This window comes from Grammomys surdaster, unplaced genomic scaffold (assembly GCF_004785775.1).
Source record: "Grammomys surdaster isolate TR1022 unplaced genomic scaffold, NIH_TR_1.0 218, whole genome shotgun sequence".
Taxonomy (NCBI): domain Eukaryota; kingdom Metazoa; phylum Chordata; class Mammalia; order Rodentia; family Muridae; genus Grammomys; species Grammomys surdaster.
Genome location: NW_021604663.1, coordinates 4,538,661 through 4,555,871, shown reverse-complemented (window position 1 = coordinate 4,555,871; position 17,211 = coordinate 4,538,661). Strand labels below are relative to the sequence as shown.

Genomic DNA, 17,211 nt, shown 5'->3' with positions numbered 1-17,211 from the left:
ACATATATAAACACATAAGTATGTGTTGACAAATAAAACACATAATACACACACACACACACACACACACACACACACACACACACTCACACACTCCATAGCTCTCTAACTCTAGAGGCCCCTGACTACTAACACAGACCCAAAGGGTCATCCAGTGAACTTGTCCTTTCAGCTTCTGCACTCTGTGCAGTCTTTCGGATTCTGTCTGGAGAAGGTCCTGAGGTGGATATTCTCCCCTCTAGTCTTTTTTTTTTTTTTTGGTTTTTTTCGAGACAGGGTTTCTCTGTATAGCCCTGGCTGTCCTGGAACTCACTCTGTAGACCAGGCTGGCCTCGAACTCAGAAATCCGCCTGCCTCTGCCTCCCAAGTGCTGGGATTAAAGGCGTGCGCCACCACTGCCCGGCTCTCCCCTCTAGTCTTAAGAGAAAGATTACACACTAGAGTGGGCGAGTTGAGAGTTCTGACTACCATATAAGGCTCTGCAACTCAGATAGGGATTTGTTTCACTGTTAAAACTGAGTTGTGTTTTCCTCACTCTACATTTTTATTCTTTATTAACTTCTGTTTTTTTTTCACATTAGAATGTAGCCCAGAATGACTGCCTGCTAAGTAGAATGACCAATGGTGCTAGTTTCCCAAGATGTGGTACTGGCCGTGCTAAGTCCAGGGAAGTCCCCAGCACATGGAGACAGTCATTCCAGTGCCCAGTGCCTAACTTGATATTTGTAAGCTTCGAAGCTTCCAACCCAGTGATTGTTCCCATGGTTCCCAGAAGACTCACAGCAGATACTATGCAAGCTCATAGACACTACACCTTGTCTAAGGTCATGCTTTGTAATGGGGAGGGCTGGAATTTAATCCAGAGCCCTCTGAGACCCCAGCTTATCTTTATTTTCTCAAAAATTGTATTACATGCAAATCTGTAGTTCCCTACAATTTTGAAATCTAAGGGCTCTGAAAATAGGAGTTTTTGTTAATTGAATGCAAGGAAAGCCTGACCTGATACGAGTGAGGCTGTTATCATCCCATCAGTTCAGGGGGAAAACCACTTGTTTTCTTATGAGTGCTACTGGACGCCAGCTGTGTGGGCTCCATTTCCACTGCAGTGTGGGCTCCCTGGCTGCGTGGATGTGAGATGCTTTCTCTGACTTGCTCCGCTCTTCTGTACATTGAGCAGACTCCTATGATTGGTCGCACTGCCAGAACTTTGGCCGAAGTTGTCTGCTCAGTGATGGTTTGGCAAACTTAGCAGAAAATGTGGTGTAGTCTTTGCAAGGATTGTTTAACTCTCCATTCTAGTTCATTGTGGTCCCCCCACCCCCCAACCCCGCTATCTAATAAAGCATTATCCTGCCCAGTGACCTCACAATGCTAAATCCTTAGGTCTCCTTTCTGCACTGATATACCTATGACATCAGTAGAGTTGAAATGTCTCTTTTCAGAACACCAGGCTTTCCTATTTTACTTTTCTGGCCTCAACTTTCCACTCGGCTTTGTAGCTCTCCCCATCCCCATCTTTAAATGTTAGAAGATGTATAGCTTTTTAAAGATTATTTTTTTGTCTTTAATTCTACCTATCCTGATGACTCCTAAGTTTCTATCTTCTTCAGTCTTCTCCTTCTGGTTCCAGATTGTATTGTCCTGTTTGATAGACATTAGTAGTCTTAAGTCATAGTCACCCCAGGGCACATCTAATGGGGACCCTTGGTAGTCTCCATTTCAGTAGCTGGAGAGCCAGCAGTCAAGTGTCTCTGAGCTCCCTGACATCTCTAGTTCCCACATCCAGTTGTTATAGCAAGATTTCCCTCTATAGCTAACTCCCAAATCATATCACAAACATGCTGTTTTTCTGTCTTTCCTCATCACTACATCTAGTTCAAGCCTCTTTACAGATTGTTTGCCTTAAACTCTGCCACTTAGCTTTTCTTTGGATTGTTGATGACTTGGGGGCCCAGAAACCACACAGCTCTGACAGTGGAAGGTATCCTGAGACACAGGAGCCCAGGAACCACATAGCTCTGAGAGGAAGCCTCCTTAGCAGAAAGAAGCCTTGCAGTCCTGAGGGAGGATATTCCTGGCTGAGCTGTGGAGTGCTACTGTGTAACAGCTCTGCTCAGTGAGCCTCTTGTTCAGCTTGCAGAACTCAGAAGCCTCGGCCCAGCTCTACTTCTTTGCTTCTTAGGCAGGGCTTATATAGGAATTTGTAAGGGGTGGTGGGGTGAGGCAAAGACGTCCATGGTGAGGATTGGTGGGATTTTAAATCCTAAGCTTGGGGGAGCTCAGGGATTGGTGGGTTTCCCTGTTCAGAGATTAGTGGGAATTTTTTTGTGGGCAGGGGCTGGGCATTCTACTGCCCTGGGGCTAGGAATGATAGTTACAGCTATTAGAAAATGACCTTTAGGGCCAATTGGGGAAGTCTTGTCAGGTGAGGGACTGGCTGTTTTCCTGCTTTTGAGGGTTTACAAGGTTTATAAAGTATACACCATTTCCAGAGGGAGTCCATGGCAGGGAATACTTAGATTTCCCAAGAGTTATTAAGATATTATAAAAAAATCATTTGTACTTTTTTTTTCATTTTTAAAACCACTGCATAGCATGCATCACAATTCTAGAAAGAACAGGAATGTCTGGATTATGACAACAATCTTTTAAATTCAATTTTACAGCTCAGTCATGCTCTGTGGTGAAGACTCAAAGCCAGACACCTGGTCTATATTGGGCACAAGGATGATAGAAGATCTGAAAACACTTTGTTGTTGTTTGTTTTCAAAACATGCTTTCTTTGTGTAGCCTTGGTTGTCTTGGAACCTGCTCTATACACCTCAACTTGCAAGATTTTTTTAACTGTTAAGTTAGCATACACACAAGGCGAAGGGTTTTACTATGTCATTGAAAACTTTTAGAAGCGTTTTGCAGAATTTAACATTTAATAATATATACACTAATTCTACTAAGAAACTTCATTCCATACTAAAGCTAGCAAAGCCCATAAAGCTGTCATCTCTCTTACGGGCTCTTGACAGTTACTGATGCTCTTTCCTCTTGTTCTCTGGGTTCAGAGATCAGAAGCACTCCGTGTGCCACTGATGGCCTGTGCTCCTTGAGACCCGCAGTGGAAGGAGAGCACTGATTTCCAAAATCTGTCCACTGTAGCACCTGCTCCTACATGTGCATGTCTGATAATATATTTTAAAACATTGCCACAGTTAACTCTACTACCTTTCTTTATAATGCCATGCCTGAAAAAGTGTGTGATAGTGATTGTACTGGGCTGATCACTATTGAGTGCTGTAGACAGTTGGGGGATACTATGCTGTGAACCCTTGTCTTCAGAGAAGCTTTCTGGGCAAGTCAGAGAATGAGTTCTATGCCTTGAGCTCATTTTAACGGCTTGACCATTTGAAGGTCCATGCTGAGTTGAACCCTGCTGGGCATTGGCTACACAGTGATGAAGCAGGAACTGTTCTGACCTAGATGACTTGGGCATCACAATGGCTACCGTTTAGGTGGGTATAATGTTGCTGATGACAGCTGACCGAGTTGCCCATAATTCTTCATGTGTTGTATGTTCATTACTTTTTAGTCCTTCTAACAACTCTCTATGACTTAGTATTAACCTTCCTATACAGGCTAAGGATGTGCAGCTCCGAGATATCAGAGATCTTCTCAAGGCCACATGGTTGTAAATGTAACAAGTCCCTTGGACAGTTAACTGAGATGCTGGAGAATAGGGGAAGGCAAGACTTGTGCTCAAGTGGGCCAGGCATACTCAGCTGCAAAGCAGTAGGAGCAGTTGTTTCTGAACTACCAGAGATCCTCCTGCCTCTGCCTCCCTAGTGCTGGTATTAAAGTGTGCCACCACTGCAGCCCTGCAACAGGTTGGATTCTTTTGGATTACAGAAGTGGGGTTTTTTCCTTCAGTATTGTTCTAGTTTGTTTATTTTGCTGAAAACATGAATAAACGTAACAACCAAAAGCAGCTAGGGGAGAAAAGGGTTTCCTTGTCTTACACTTCCGGGTCACAGTGCATCATGGAGGTGAGTCAGGGCAGGAACCTGAAGGCAGGAACTGAAGCTGAGTCCACACAGGAACTCTCGTTTACTGCTTTGCTTCCCCTGGTTTGTTCAGCTGTTTTTCTTCTTGAGTTCAGGCTCATCTGCCCAGGGATGGTACAAGCCATAGTGGTTTGGGCCTTCCTCTGTCAGCAGTCAAGAAGATATCCCCACAGACATCGTCATAGACCAGGCTGTTGGAAGCATTTCCTCACGTGAGATCTCATCCCAGATATGTATAGGTTTGTGTTAAGTTGACAAAATGATGACAGATCCAGAAGGCTGAATTCACATGTCTGCCATGAGGAAATAAAAGGCAAAAGCCAAAAACTATGATGAGGTTGAAAGTACAAACGAAGCAGTCAGCTTTCCGTCTTTTGGTGACTCAGCTGCCCTCTGCCTGTGCTTTTCTTTCCTCTTCCTCAGCACCTCACACTGTCCTCTGCTCCTCTGAGTTCTACATTATAGCTTTCCTCTTCCTCAGCACCTAACACGGCCCTCTGCTCCTCTGAGTTCTACATTACAGCTTTTCCTCTTCCTCAGCACCTCACACCGTCCTCTGCTCCTCTGAGTTCTACATTACAGCCACACTGGCTGAGTTTGTTCCTGCTATCTGATCTGCGTGTTGGAGATTGCCACCTAGGAAGTTAGAATTTGAATTTGTGAGTTAATCGGGAATACAAGTCTCTTCTTTAACCTTTTTCATTTCTTGGTCTATTTCTAGCTGTTTCTTAGTCTAGTCCGCTCCTTTGCGATTCTTGTTGCTATCCATCAGCAGATGAATTGGTAAGAATATGTGGTACACATACAAAGTGAAAAATGATCCAGCCATAAAGAGAAATGAAATCTGCAGAAAAGTGAACGGGCCTAGAAGTATGTTAATAGAAATGACCCGGTCTCAAAGAAAAGAAAGCATCTGTTTTCTCCCATATCGACCGGAGCCTGTAACAGATGTCTCTTTATAAGAGCAAAGTTGAGGGTTTTTTTTTTTTTTACATCTCCAACAGGATTATTTTTAAAGGAATGACCTAAGAGAGAAAAAAATGGGGTACAGAAGTATGAACTAGAAAATAAATACAAATGTAAGCTGTTTTACTAATTTTATAACCACAAACTTGTACAGAGAATGATGCCCTGTACAAAACACATCAGATTCAAACGGGGTGTTCCCTCAGCAAGGCTGAAGACTCAGTCTCCAGTATTTGAAATTTAGGATGCAGTTCTTCTTGCTTGGATGGATCACTGGGTGTTTGGCACAGTCCAGGCTTTTAACCAGATTTGAACAGAAGAATGGCCACCTGACCCAGGTAGAAGTAGATGAAGTGTTAAGTGTGTCACGTGACTTCCGAAGTTGCGGCCCACAAAGCAGTGCCAGGTGGGGTGGTACTTCTTGTCAAACTCCTTGATATGGGTGGGCCGCAATATTCTTCTCTATGTTGTACTTCTCCAACGCCTGAGTGGTGCACTCCACCGAGTCTTTTTTTTTTTTTTTTTTTTTTGGTTTTTCGAGACAGGGTTTCTCTGTGTAGCTCTGGCTGTTCTGGAACTCACTCTGTAGACCAGGCTGGCCTCGAACTCCACCGAGTCTTGTTGCAGCTCTTCCGACATCTCTGCATTCTTGATCACTGCCTTCCGGTTGCACATGGTTACCGTGGAGCAGGGGCCCGTCGGCTGCTGCGTGCTCCTAGGAAAGGCGCTACCGAAGCCGTCGCACATCTCTCTTTTTAAGAGCAAAGTTGAGGGGTTTTTTTTGTTTTCCCTTTTCTTTTCAAATATCCATCTCTCCCCCCCCCCTTTTCTACCTTCTGAATTATTTGTTCTGCTGCTCAGGTCGATCTCTGACTCTGAGGCTTCCTTACTCAAGCCTACAAGGCACCAGCATTACAGCTATGAACCACTGTGCTTGGCCTCATCTGTTTGTATTTAGGAATTTTGATTATTTTATCTTGTTCATATTTTAATCAATTTATTAACTTTCAGTGCCAGAGATTGAACTAGAGCTTTGTATATGCTGTGTACTTTGTATGATATCTCAAATGTCCAAACTTTTATTTATAAATTAACTATAGCTAGGTATGGTTATAAAATATACTTGTAATATGAGCATTCAGGAGGAAGAGGCAGAAATGTGAGTTTGAGGTCAGCCTGTATTACATAAGACCCTGCCTCAAAAATAAAACTAGTCTTTGTGTGTTGGGGGCATTGTGTATCAGTTCTTTATCTTCTGCATATATAACAAGTATTTCTCTTAATATTTTATATAATTTTGACTTATTGCATCATCTGAAAAATGCATATTATTATTATTTTTTTTACATTTTCAGATGTGGTCGGCTTTATTGCCAAATTTTGAATCAGAGTTGGAAAGCCCTGTTTTAGTCTTGGTCATCCTACCCTGAATGCATATGGTCTCGTCTGCTCTTGGAAGCTAAGCAGAATTGGGCCTGATGCGTATGTGGATGGGCCAAAGTCTGTTTTGAATGTGGGTTATAGAAGAATCCATGCATATTTACTTGTAGCTTATAAGCAGGCTCAAGAGCACGGCTGGTAAGAAAGTCATCATATACTTTGTACTCATTAGAGAGTCTTGTGTCTATGGCTTCCTTACAGCAAGTACTAACTCAGCACGCTCAGACATGCCAGGCAACCTGTCTTAAAACTTCTCTAAACGTAGCTGAACTAAAGAACAGAGAGATTACCATTTAGATCCTTGGAATCTTAATTAGTGAGATAATCGTGAATATACATCTTTTAAAAATTTCATTAGTTTCTCAGTCTATTTATAGGTAGCCCATAAGGCTGGTCACTCATTATGAGAGTCTTGACAGTTAATTTGGTCACTTTGTTTAAGATAGTGTTTTTCTTGAGACCACTCTTTTGAACAGAGTCCAGTCCAAGGCTCATTTTTGTTATAGAGCTCTATTTTTATTGGAGAATTATTATTTTAAATGAAAGATTATATATTATAAACCTTAGCTTGTTCTCTGTAATTCATACCAAGGAGACAGTACAGTAATGAGAAATAGACCCATAAATATAAATCTGTTTTGCTGTTAGAGATTTCATGAAAGACAGTCTCTGCCCTACCCCCTATTAATGAGTTAACCCTTATCTAGAGGGAGGGAGAGAGAATGACCCTCTGCAACTGAAATTGAAAATAATATTGAGTCACTCATTTGCACTTTTAGAAGATGCAAAATTTGATCCTAGCACTTGGGAGATAGAGGCAAGTAAGTCTCTTAGTTCGAAACCAGCTTGGCCTTTATAGAAAGCTCTAAGATAGCCAGGGCTACACAGAGACCCTTGTCTGTCTCTGTCTGTCACCCCCCCACCCCCACCCCCATGGTCAGGGAACCAGTAGGAAGACAGTTTGGTTTCATTGCAATTCTCAGAGGTGACTTTATCTCACCTACTTTCTGAGTTGCAGCTTACTTAATATTTAATGAGGTGGTGTTTAGGAATTTTACCAACTTTGAGGTTCTGTATTACAGGGAACTTTTACTTCCTGATTACAATCCCCAGAAAGGTTAGACTATTTAGCTGGGTTTTTTTTTTTCCTTTAAAATTAAATGTCCACCCTTTGTCTGTTTATTTGTGAATATTCTTGATCTTCATAGTCTCCATCAGATAAGTTGTTTACTATAGGGTATGTTGGGTACAGAAGGGAGTAGGTAAAACTGAGGACTGCTTCTCATGGATCTGTACCTGCAACTTGAAAGACATGTTTAAAACGTTCAGTGTCTTCACACATTACTCTTGTGCCATTGTAATACTTTGCCAAGTTAGCGTTCAGCTTATATCATGTCTACTTGTTTATGCCTGAAGAATGGACAATCTAATTATTAAAAATCCATTCTTCACTTAGAGGACATTTACTGGGAACCCTAGAGACTTGTTGATCAGCTAACTTATTTTCTTCTATGGGAAAAAAAGAGCCATTTTAGTTTTTAAACCTGTAAACTCAGAACTTGGGAGGTGGAAACAGGGTCCTGAGTTTACAGAAAGATGCAGGCCCATCTGATCTATACAAGACCTCTTCTCAGTATTCTCTTTTCTCTTCAAACCAATAAATATAGACAAATAAGGACAGGGAAGGTAACTTAGAACCAGATGCCTGTTGAGGCAGCCCCCATCTTTGTAAGGCTCAGTTCCTGAGGTGCTGTAGTAGTCAGCTGGCAGCATAGACTTGGCTTAATTAGGAAGGAAAGGCCGGTACCTTAAGTAATGTGAAACACATTTAAGTTGCAAGGATTATAACTTGTTAGCAGAAAGTTTCTTTTCTGTAATAGCTTTATGCTTAGAAAGTTGTTTTTTTCCATATCTTCTCTAGTAAATGCATTATGATTGCTTCACCATTGCATTTTAAAAGTTTTGAGATTTTACTTGAGTATTATGTGTATATTACTACTGTTATTGAAATAAAATTGCATATGTAAATATTTTGATCCAAAACAATTTACAACTTGTTTAAAAGAATGGCTTCTTATATGTTAACATTCTGCTACCTGCCCTGGTGTTGAGGTGAAGAAGGTGAACACAGATTTTGTTAATTATAATGTATGCTATTGCAAGCAGACAACTACTCAAATTGGTTCAGACAACTCATAAAAAGAATATATTGGCTCATGGAAACACCTGAGGATGTCAGGTTTGAGACAACAGGACCTGGTATCTATCTCTCTTGCTGTCTTCTGTATAGTGTTTTTTTTCTTAGACTGAGTCAGTGTGATTGCACTTAGCAGCAGCAGTCTCCCAATTTGTTTTGTGTTTTGGTTTTTCAAAACCGAGTTTTTCTGTGTAACCCTTGCTGTCTTGGAACTCACTCTGTAGACCATTCTGGCCTCATACTCACAGGGCTCTACCTGCCTCTGCCTCCCAAGTGCTGGGATTAAAGTCATGTGTCACTACTGCCAGGCTTCCTGATTTGCTACTTAAAAATCAAAACATAAAAAAACATAAAAAACATAAAAAGCCAACCATATTTTCCCCAATGAAATGATTGGGCTTGAGTCATATTGTGTTGTGTTTGTCGTGGGGCCAGACTTGAACTACTTGATGATCCTAGGAAGGCGATGCTGTAATTGGTCGAGTCTGAGCTGTGTCTGTACCTGAGCAGGGTAGCTAGTTTGAAATGTTCCTCTGAAAACATGTCAACCAAGTATAAGAGATGATGTTTTCCTGAGGGACTATCAAGAATCTGCATTAGAATCAAGGAACAATTAGAGTGGGTGTCAAAAATAATGTTTGTTTGCTCTGAAGCCTATCCCTCTATGTAGTCCACAACCTAGTAGAGGAAGGCAGATTTAGAAGATTTAGGTGGACTGAAGTGCAAATCAGACTTGGAAATGAAATGAATAACATTCAGAAACGGACACTTAAAAAGCATAGGCTTAAAGGTAGCGAGGTTGGTAAATACAGCATTGCAGTTAATCTTGCTAGTGTTCTCACGGACATTCTCATGCAGCCCACTTTTGCAGTACATGTTGGAGGAGTAGCATACTTGCTAGTTCTTTGGGTCATTCTTCGTAGCTACAAGAGCACTGGCTAGAGTGTAAACTGCTCCACAACAGAGTAGTTAACTGTTTTCTCTCTATCCTGTTGAGAACTTACCACCATAGGTAGAATGGGCTAGCTTATTTGTGACACTGTTCAGCCACATTGTGTTACATCTTGTAGGGAACAGTGAGGCTTGGAAGGTGAGCTTGATCCAGGGACCCTCAGCATTAATTATGCTGTGGCAGAGAAAGACTTGGTGGGATTCGGAGTCAGAAGTGAGGACAGTGTTTGGGGGTAAGAGATGGTCACTGAACGTTGTCTGAACAATCCAGCTTTCCCATGAAGGCCTTGATTTTAACAGTTTCTCCTCTGGGTCAGAGGAGTATTACCTCATTTGAATGCAAACTCCACTCGTACACATGCCAAGTGACTACTCTCCTCTTGCTGTTTTCTGACTGGGCAAGCATTCCTCTGTGTAGGACCAGGTGCCCAGAGAGTCATGGAACATATTGTCTATACTCAGGTATAATATTGGGTCGCTTGAGACTCATGACAGTCAAGGTGTACTAATACAGTGTCTTAGTAAGTTTAGGTGCTTATTCTGAGATCAAGATGTAGTTCTCAGCGATTTCTCAAGCACTAAGGTGCTATGCCATGATGATAATGGACTAAGCCTCTGAAGCCATAAACAACCCCCAGTTAAAAACTTTCCTTTATAAGAGTTGCTTTGGTATGGTGTCTTTCTGCAGCAGTAGAACAGTGACTAAGGTAATGACCAACTATGTGACATCATCACTAAATAGACAAGGCCAAGGCAGGACATTTTGTTGTGGTAATGAGCTGACTTTTCCATCATGTGCTGTCACATTGGCTGGCTGCCATCGCTGTGAACAGTTACCTGTCTGCTGATAGATTCGGAATGTTCCTAATAGGAATACTTAAAAGAGTGCTAGTGTTCTCTCACCACCACTCCCTTCCCCCTTCCTTTTTTGAAACAGGGAGATGTGGACTGAAGACTGGTCTTGAATCTGCTATGTAACTGAGGATGACCATGTGCTGATCCTTTGCCTAACCTCTCAAGTGCTGGGATCACAGGCAGGAGACACTATTTGTGCCTTCTCCCATTTCTTTAAAAGAGAAAGCTTGGGGAGATATTGTTGATGTGTGAAAAAGGATAAAATACTTGACTTCAAAATATTCATTATCAAATGATGAATTTCCATATAGTGAAATAGGTAATTGAGAAGAGGTGTATATACAAAGGGTTTAAGAGGCAGTGGTGAGAAGGATGTGAAGGAATTCTTCAGGGAATGATTCAGACTCCCTGTGTGTAACACAGGGATCTAAAGGGGAAAGAGAAGTTGTGAAGAGGTTTGTATTAGTATCAGGGTGGTAGGGAAGAAAGCTGGGAGAAGAGAGGATATTCTTCCTGGTATACTTGGAATACCAGGTAAAGGATTATCTTCCCTCGGTGATGGGGAGCATCTTAAAGGGGGAATGCCACCCACTGTTACCCTGGCGAGATGTAGCGTGGGCTGCGGATTGAAGAAGACAGATTGTGAGCTGAGAATTAGGAGGAAAGGCTTTTGTAAGAATCTAGGCAGAATGAGTGTGTTCTGACGAAGTGAAGAGAGTGAGTGTGAGAGATAAGCTGTAGGTGCAAGTGGGTTACAGACTGGTTAGCATATGTGGCAAATAAAAAGGCTGGGTCACAGTGCCCTGTAACTTCATGAGTGCGCACCATTTACTTACCTATAGGAGACTGGCCATTTGGGGATATGCTGTATTTGATGATCTGGTGGGATTACCTATTCAAAATTAAAGTTCAAGTTCCTGTATGCAGGGGCTGGAGAGATGGCTCGCTCGGTGGTTGAGGCACTTGTTGCTCCTCTTGTGGTAGCCCACAGTTCAGTTCCACAGCATCACCCAGCTCAAGCCACACACCTAACTCAAACTCCAGAAAAAGCCAACATTGCTGGCTTCATTGTGCACCTCCCTGCACTCACATGCACCCCCACACCATGCACAGAATTAAAAATAATGTGAAAATCATGCGTGCACTCATGTGAATGAATTTTCAGAACAGTGGATGAGTGAGAGAAGACAGATACCAGTGATTGCATAGAGTGTCCAGGTCTTAGAGGATACAGTAGAGATGGCACAAGAGGGTTTGTGGGCTGAGGAGACCGTGATTGTTGTGGTAGTTGAATGGGTGTGTAATTAGTTTAAAGTTATACTTCAGTGTGTGCATTTTGTTATGCACATATTATAATTTGGTAGAAAAAAAGTAAACCTTTAAGTGGGAGGTCAGGCCAGAGGTAAGTAAGTAAACCTGCAGGGGCTTCGTTTAGGCTGTGGCTGAAGTTCTTTGAGTGGATGAGTAACATACTGAAATGGGAGAGGCCCAGAGATAGAAACTGGGTTGTAAGCTTTAGACTGGGCAAGAAAAGGAGCCCAGGGAACTTACACCCACCCAAGCCTGATGCCAGAAGGGTGGCTAGAGACCGTCCCAAGGGAAGGGGCGGTATGCTTAGACACGGCAGGTTTTCCTCTGCTGCTGAGGCCCCACAATAGAAACTGCTGGTTTCAGTAGTTTGAAATTCATTGTTTTTCAGTGAATCTGTGGTTGAAGATGGAGTCAGCCTGACAGTGAGGATGACTGATGCAGACCACTTCTTCCTAGGTGTAGACCACAAGTACTAAACTAGTAGATAGCTCTTTGGAAAACTCAGTGCAATTCTTAACAATTTCTTGGTCCTTTTATCTGTTATGGGCTAGGGAATTTTAATATAAAAAATAACTGTAGATGGAGGTCATTGATGGGCAAGGGATGACGAAGGATTCTTAGCACTTCTCCGACAGGCGGAGGGTGTGGCATTAGGTTGGGGTGGCTGTAGATAGGACTGGCTTATGGGAAGATGGTGAAAAAGTTAGCAGAGAAGCTGGTTTAAGGAGCTTTTAGAAAACTTCTAAAATTGCTCCTTTGGAAACAGGAAAAAGAACTCTCAGTTTCTATTGTGATGAAATACCGTGACTAAAAGCATTGTGGGGAGGAAAAGGTTCCATTTAGCTTACACTGTTCATATCACTGTTCATCAACAAAGGAAGTTGGGGCAAGACTCAAACAGGGCAGGAGCTGATGTGAAGACCATGCAGCTGCAGTGGTGGTGGATATCAGCCACTCCCTATGGCAAACACACACATGAGTCTGGATGCCATACCTATTCACACCACCTCAGCCGGGTCTGTCACTAGCACACAGAATGGCTCTGGCAGGGTGTTGTTGTTGTTTAAAAAAAAACAACTCTGGTTACTAAGAGCTACTGTGCTGTGAGATAGTGGATCTGCCAGGCATCCAGAGGTATGTAGGTTAGCCCATTGCTGGGGTTAAATTTGTTGACCTTGTGATGAAGTTAAGGTTTTTATTTACTTATTTTCCTTTCAGTCTTGCAGATGCCTCTGGAACACAACACAGGTTCTCCCCAGTCACACTTCCTGTCTCCTGAGTCAAGATTTTGCTTGTCTAGAAATGAGAGCCTTTTCCTAAGAACATGCTTTCTTGAATGAACACAGGATCCACTGCTGTTGTGAAGGGCAGGGCTAGGCAGAGGCCTGTCAGATACTCGGCTTTTGGCCAATACCATCTGTTGGAGGTTTGTCTTCTACGAAGCATTTTGAGGTATAAATGTTGGCTTCTGTGAGAAGAACATTCTGAGAAGATTGCCTTTCCAGGTGTCAGCACTGTCTGGGATGTACCTTGGAGGTCTTACATAAAATGCCTAGGGTAAGCCAGCAGGCCCACAGATGCTAGCAGTTCCATTAGTTTAGCAGAGAGAAGGCTATACCATCTGTCCTCGTGTTCATCAGCTGGCAGCGATACACCAAAGGTGTGATTCTGTGCCCAGAAAAGTCCCGTACAAACTTAGATCAGATCAGGGTTGTGCTGGTTTCTCTTATTCTGTGGTGGGTTGGTCAAAGCCAAGCAAAGTAGCTTTCACTTTCCACTAACTCTGTGATGACTCTGTAACCTCTTATGGTGTCGCCTTAGCTCCTCAGTCACGTACTGTAGTCAGAAGCACTGCTTAGGGTTCCTCAGGATTGAACTTTGAACCACTGAGGAAGTAAGGCTGGGCTTTCTACTTAACCACTCCTGTCCACTGTGGGAAGTGAGTCCTGTTAGTACTTGGATACATCGTGGATTAAATTGGAGAATTTCCGTGAGACTATACATCTTAAAAGTACCACACAAGCTGGGCGGTAGTGACACACACCTTTAGTCCCAGCAGAGGCAGGGGTCTCTGAGTTCAAGGCTAGCCTGGTCTACAGAATGAGTTCAAGGACAGCCAGGGCTACATAGAGAAACCCTGTTTTGAAATATCATTTCCCCTCCAAAAAATAAAAAGCTACTACACAAAAGTTGTTTTAGTCTGAACTTTCCCCAGGAGGCCTGACTTTTAGCTTTTCAACCCTTCCTTTGCTGCTCAGAAGTCTGTTTCTTATAGTTTTCTCTGTAGTCTGTGGAGGGATGTGTTTTGGGGGTGTGGAGGACACAGCATTTGGAACTGAAGACATTAGACGCTCTTTTCAAAGCTGATGCAAATGTTAGGAGCTGTTCTTAGAGGCCGATCTGAGTCTGTAGATTTCGGTGTGCTTTGTGAATGCTATGTTCCAAACCCCTCTACCCTCACCCACTAAAGTTTCCTCTGTTTATTTAAGCAAACCTGTAAGTCCTGTGGCATACAAGGTTTTCTTAATAGATTTGGGGCATTTGGGGAGAACTTACAGAGTTATGCCTTATTGTGAGCAGTTAGCACCTATTTTTACAAAGAGAACTTCTTTGGTGAATTGTTTTTACTGTTACTGTGAGTAACAAAAAATAAAGGAATTTGTTGTTGTTTATAGACAGTTAAGAAAGTAGATGTCTTATATCAGTTAGTTGTATGTGACACATCTGCTTTACCCTGGTATAAAAAGGCCATTTATAGAGATCTGTTCTTGGAAGGCAGGAGTTACACTTGTAGGGCAATAATACATAATTCATAGAAAATTCTAAAGTCCTGACTGAAACACAGACACCTTGGAGAAAAATACTGATTTTCATGGTGTCATCGTGCTTTTTTTCAGAAACAGTAGCGCTTTAGGATGGCAGTGCTCCTCCACACAAGGCTAGGAGAGAAGCACTGCCCACCAGGCTGTTTGTAAGGAATATGAGAAAGTCAGCAGTTGGCTTTGGTGAGGCCCCAGGAGAAACATACCCTTGATGTGAGCTATGGGGCTTTGTTCCCAAATAGTTGCCAGCTCTACTCATTACTTCTCTTCAATACAGTATCTTTGATGTTGAATAGGGAGAAAGAGGTGACATCAGAGAGCCACCTCTTTGGTTCTTCCCCTTATGTGGGTGTCTGCATCAGCCACCCTCTCTTCTCTTTTGACCTAGAAGGAAATGAGACTTGTTCACAATTGTGTGTATTGATGGAACTTGGTAGGAAGACCCCAACCACTTTTTTCTTTCTTAAGAAAGAATCTTTGGTAGTTGGGTTTTCATCCTTTCCTGGTTATATTCTCCAATGGAACAAACTAATGATTTCAAACTTGGAAGTTGAACATATTAAAATTACACTGCTTTTTTTCCTTTCTCAAGCTAAGTAAGTCTTGGCACATAAAAATTTACATTTTTTTCTAATTATTTGACATGTCTTTTTGTGGAATACTATCAGACTTGCTGTTCAGCTTTTCACCTTTGGCTCATTGAAGCTAGCCATGATTCTTCAGGCTTCTATCTTTTGGGTCTAGCCTTGGGGGACTAGGTAGATTGCTGAGACCAGCTGGTCAGAATGGATTCTTTGATTTTGAAATATTAACTGAAGCTCCTGTACTCTCTTCCCCCAACACCCTTGTTCCCGAAGGGCAGGAGACTAACCACAAACAACAACACCTCCAGGTGGCACCCCAGCACATGTCACCAGTGGACCAATAAGAAGCTTTTTGTGTGCAGCTCTTCCAGCTTTGCACTAGGCATGCCTGTACTGGCCTGTCCATCTTGGTGAGTTGTCAGGGTGCAGAGCCTTGAAGCAGAATTCTGGGTCTGATAGACCCTCAACTCAACTTCTGAGTTGGCAGTCTCTTATGGGAAAAGCACAGTGTGTATCTCAAGGTATGTGTTGTGGGACACTGTTTCTAAGAGATGTTAAAACAAAGGTCTAATCACCTCAGATTCAGAATTGACAGTGGACCAAGGTAGGTGGACCACCAAAGTCCATTGTGAAGAGCCAGTGTATTTTAATGAGGGTTGCTTACAGGAACAGAAATGATGCAAAGACAGGCTGGATCACTGAAGTCCACTCCAGCGTGGTGACAACTCACTAGAACTGACACCTAGACTACACTGCACAGCCTGTAGGCTGCTCAGCAGCTTACAGAGTGGCTTTTGTTGGTTTGTCTTGGTAACTCTGTTGGTCTGAACCTCTTGCAGGCAGCCCTGCTGATTTCTTCTTTACCCAGGCACTTCAACTTGTTTGAGAGTGTCTCTCATCAGTCCTTAATTACATATATGAGAGAGGAGAGGGAGTGATCCAGTACATCTGATCAGTTTCAGGGACTTCCTGAAGCCACTCAGTTGTTTATTTCCTGATTTGTATAAGCCTCCCTGCAAGATTCAGTGTTTCACCTCTCTTAACATCCCAGTTCTTAACAAGATTCACTACAAAATGGAAGGTTTTAATCTGGGAGGAACTGCTACACAACATGTTATAAAATACACTTTAAGAATCAGTCTTGAGCCAGGCAGTGGTGGCGCACGCCTTTAATCCCAGCACTTGGGAGGTAGAGGCAGGTGGATTTCTGAGTTCGAGGCCAGCCTGGTCTATAGAGTGAGTTCCAGGACAGCCAGGGCTACACAGAGAAACCCTGTCTCAAAAAAACAAAACAAAACAAAACAAAACAAAACAAAACAAAAAACCCAAAAAAAGACCCAGTCTTGAAGTTGATACTGAATCTCTTGAGTGATCTAGAAGATTGATGAAAAAGAGCACCATTGGCAAGAAAATTTAGAGTTGGTGAAAATGTAGGTTCTGTAACAAAATGGGTGATTAACAGTAGTCAGAAACTTAGGTGAAAGGAGAGCATTCCATCCATTTATACTCATCTTTCAATTATTGGTTACCTAGATGTTCAATATTGGAAGGGATGGGAGGTTATCAGATAGTCCCCTAAGATCTGCATATGTGAAAATGCCCTTGGACAAGTACAGGCCCATTCAGTGAGGGGGCAGCACAAAGCTCTGTCTTTTCCTGCTGTGGAGATGGTTGTCTTCAGCAGAGGTTAGCCACTGTGGTGTGTCATTATTAACAGTGTGCTCATGCCTAGCACTTTGCTATTCATTTTCTGTTCATCTTGTTTCTGCGGTGTGTGTGTGTCCTGTCATCCCTGTCACATTCCTCTCCACCACTTTTTGTTAGTCTTATTGCCTGCCCTTTTTGTTAAACATTGTTTGGTAATACTTTTTTTGTTTGTTTAGCTTTGTTGTTTTTAAAGACAAGGTCCCTCATAGCCCAGGCTGGCCTTGAACTTGTAGCTGAAGATGACCTCTACTCTCAGAACTCCTGCCACAACTTTCAGAGTGACAGGATTATAGATAGAACCATCATATCCAACTTTGATAGAC

The 17,211-nt window shown here is 42.5% G+C and overlaps 1 protein-coding gene and 1 pseudogene across 1 annotated transcript in view; one reads left to right on the top strand and one right to left on the bottom strand.

Moving 5' to 3' along the window:
* Positions 1-17,211, top strand: part of Tulp4 (TUB like protein 4) — a 106,031-nt gene that overhangs the window by 6,269 nt on the left and 82,551 nt on the right. The window lies entirely within an intron of this gene.
* Positions 5,321-5,696, bottom strand: LOC114625470 (annotated as a pseudogene).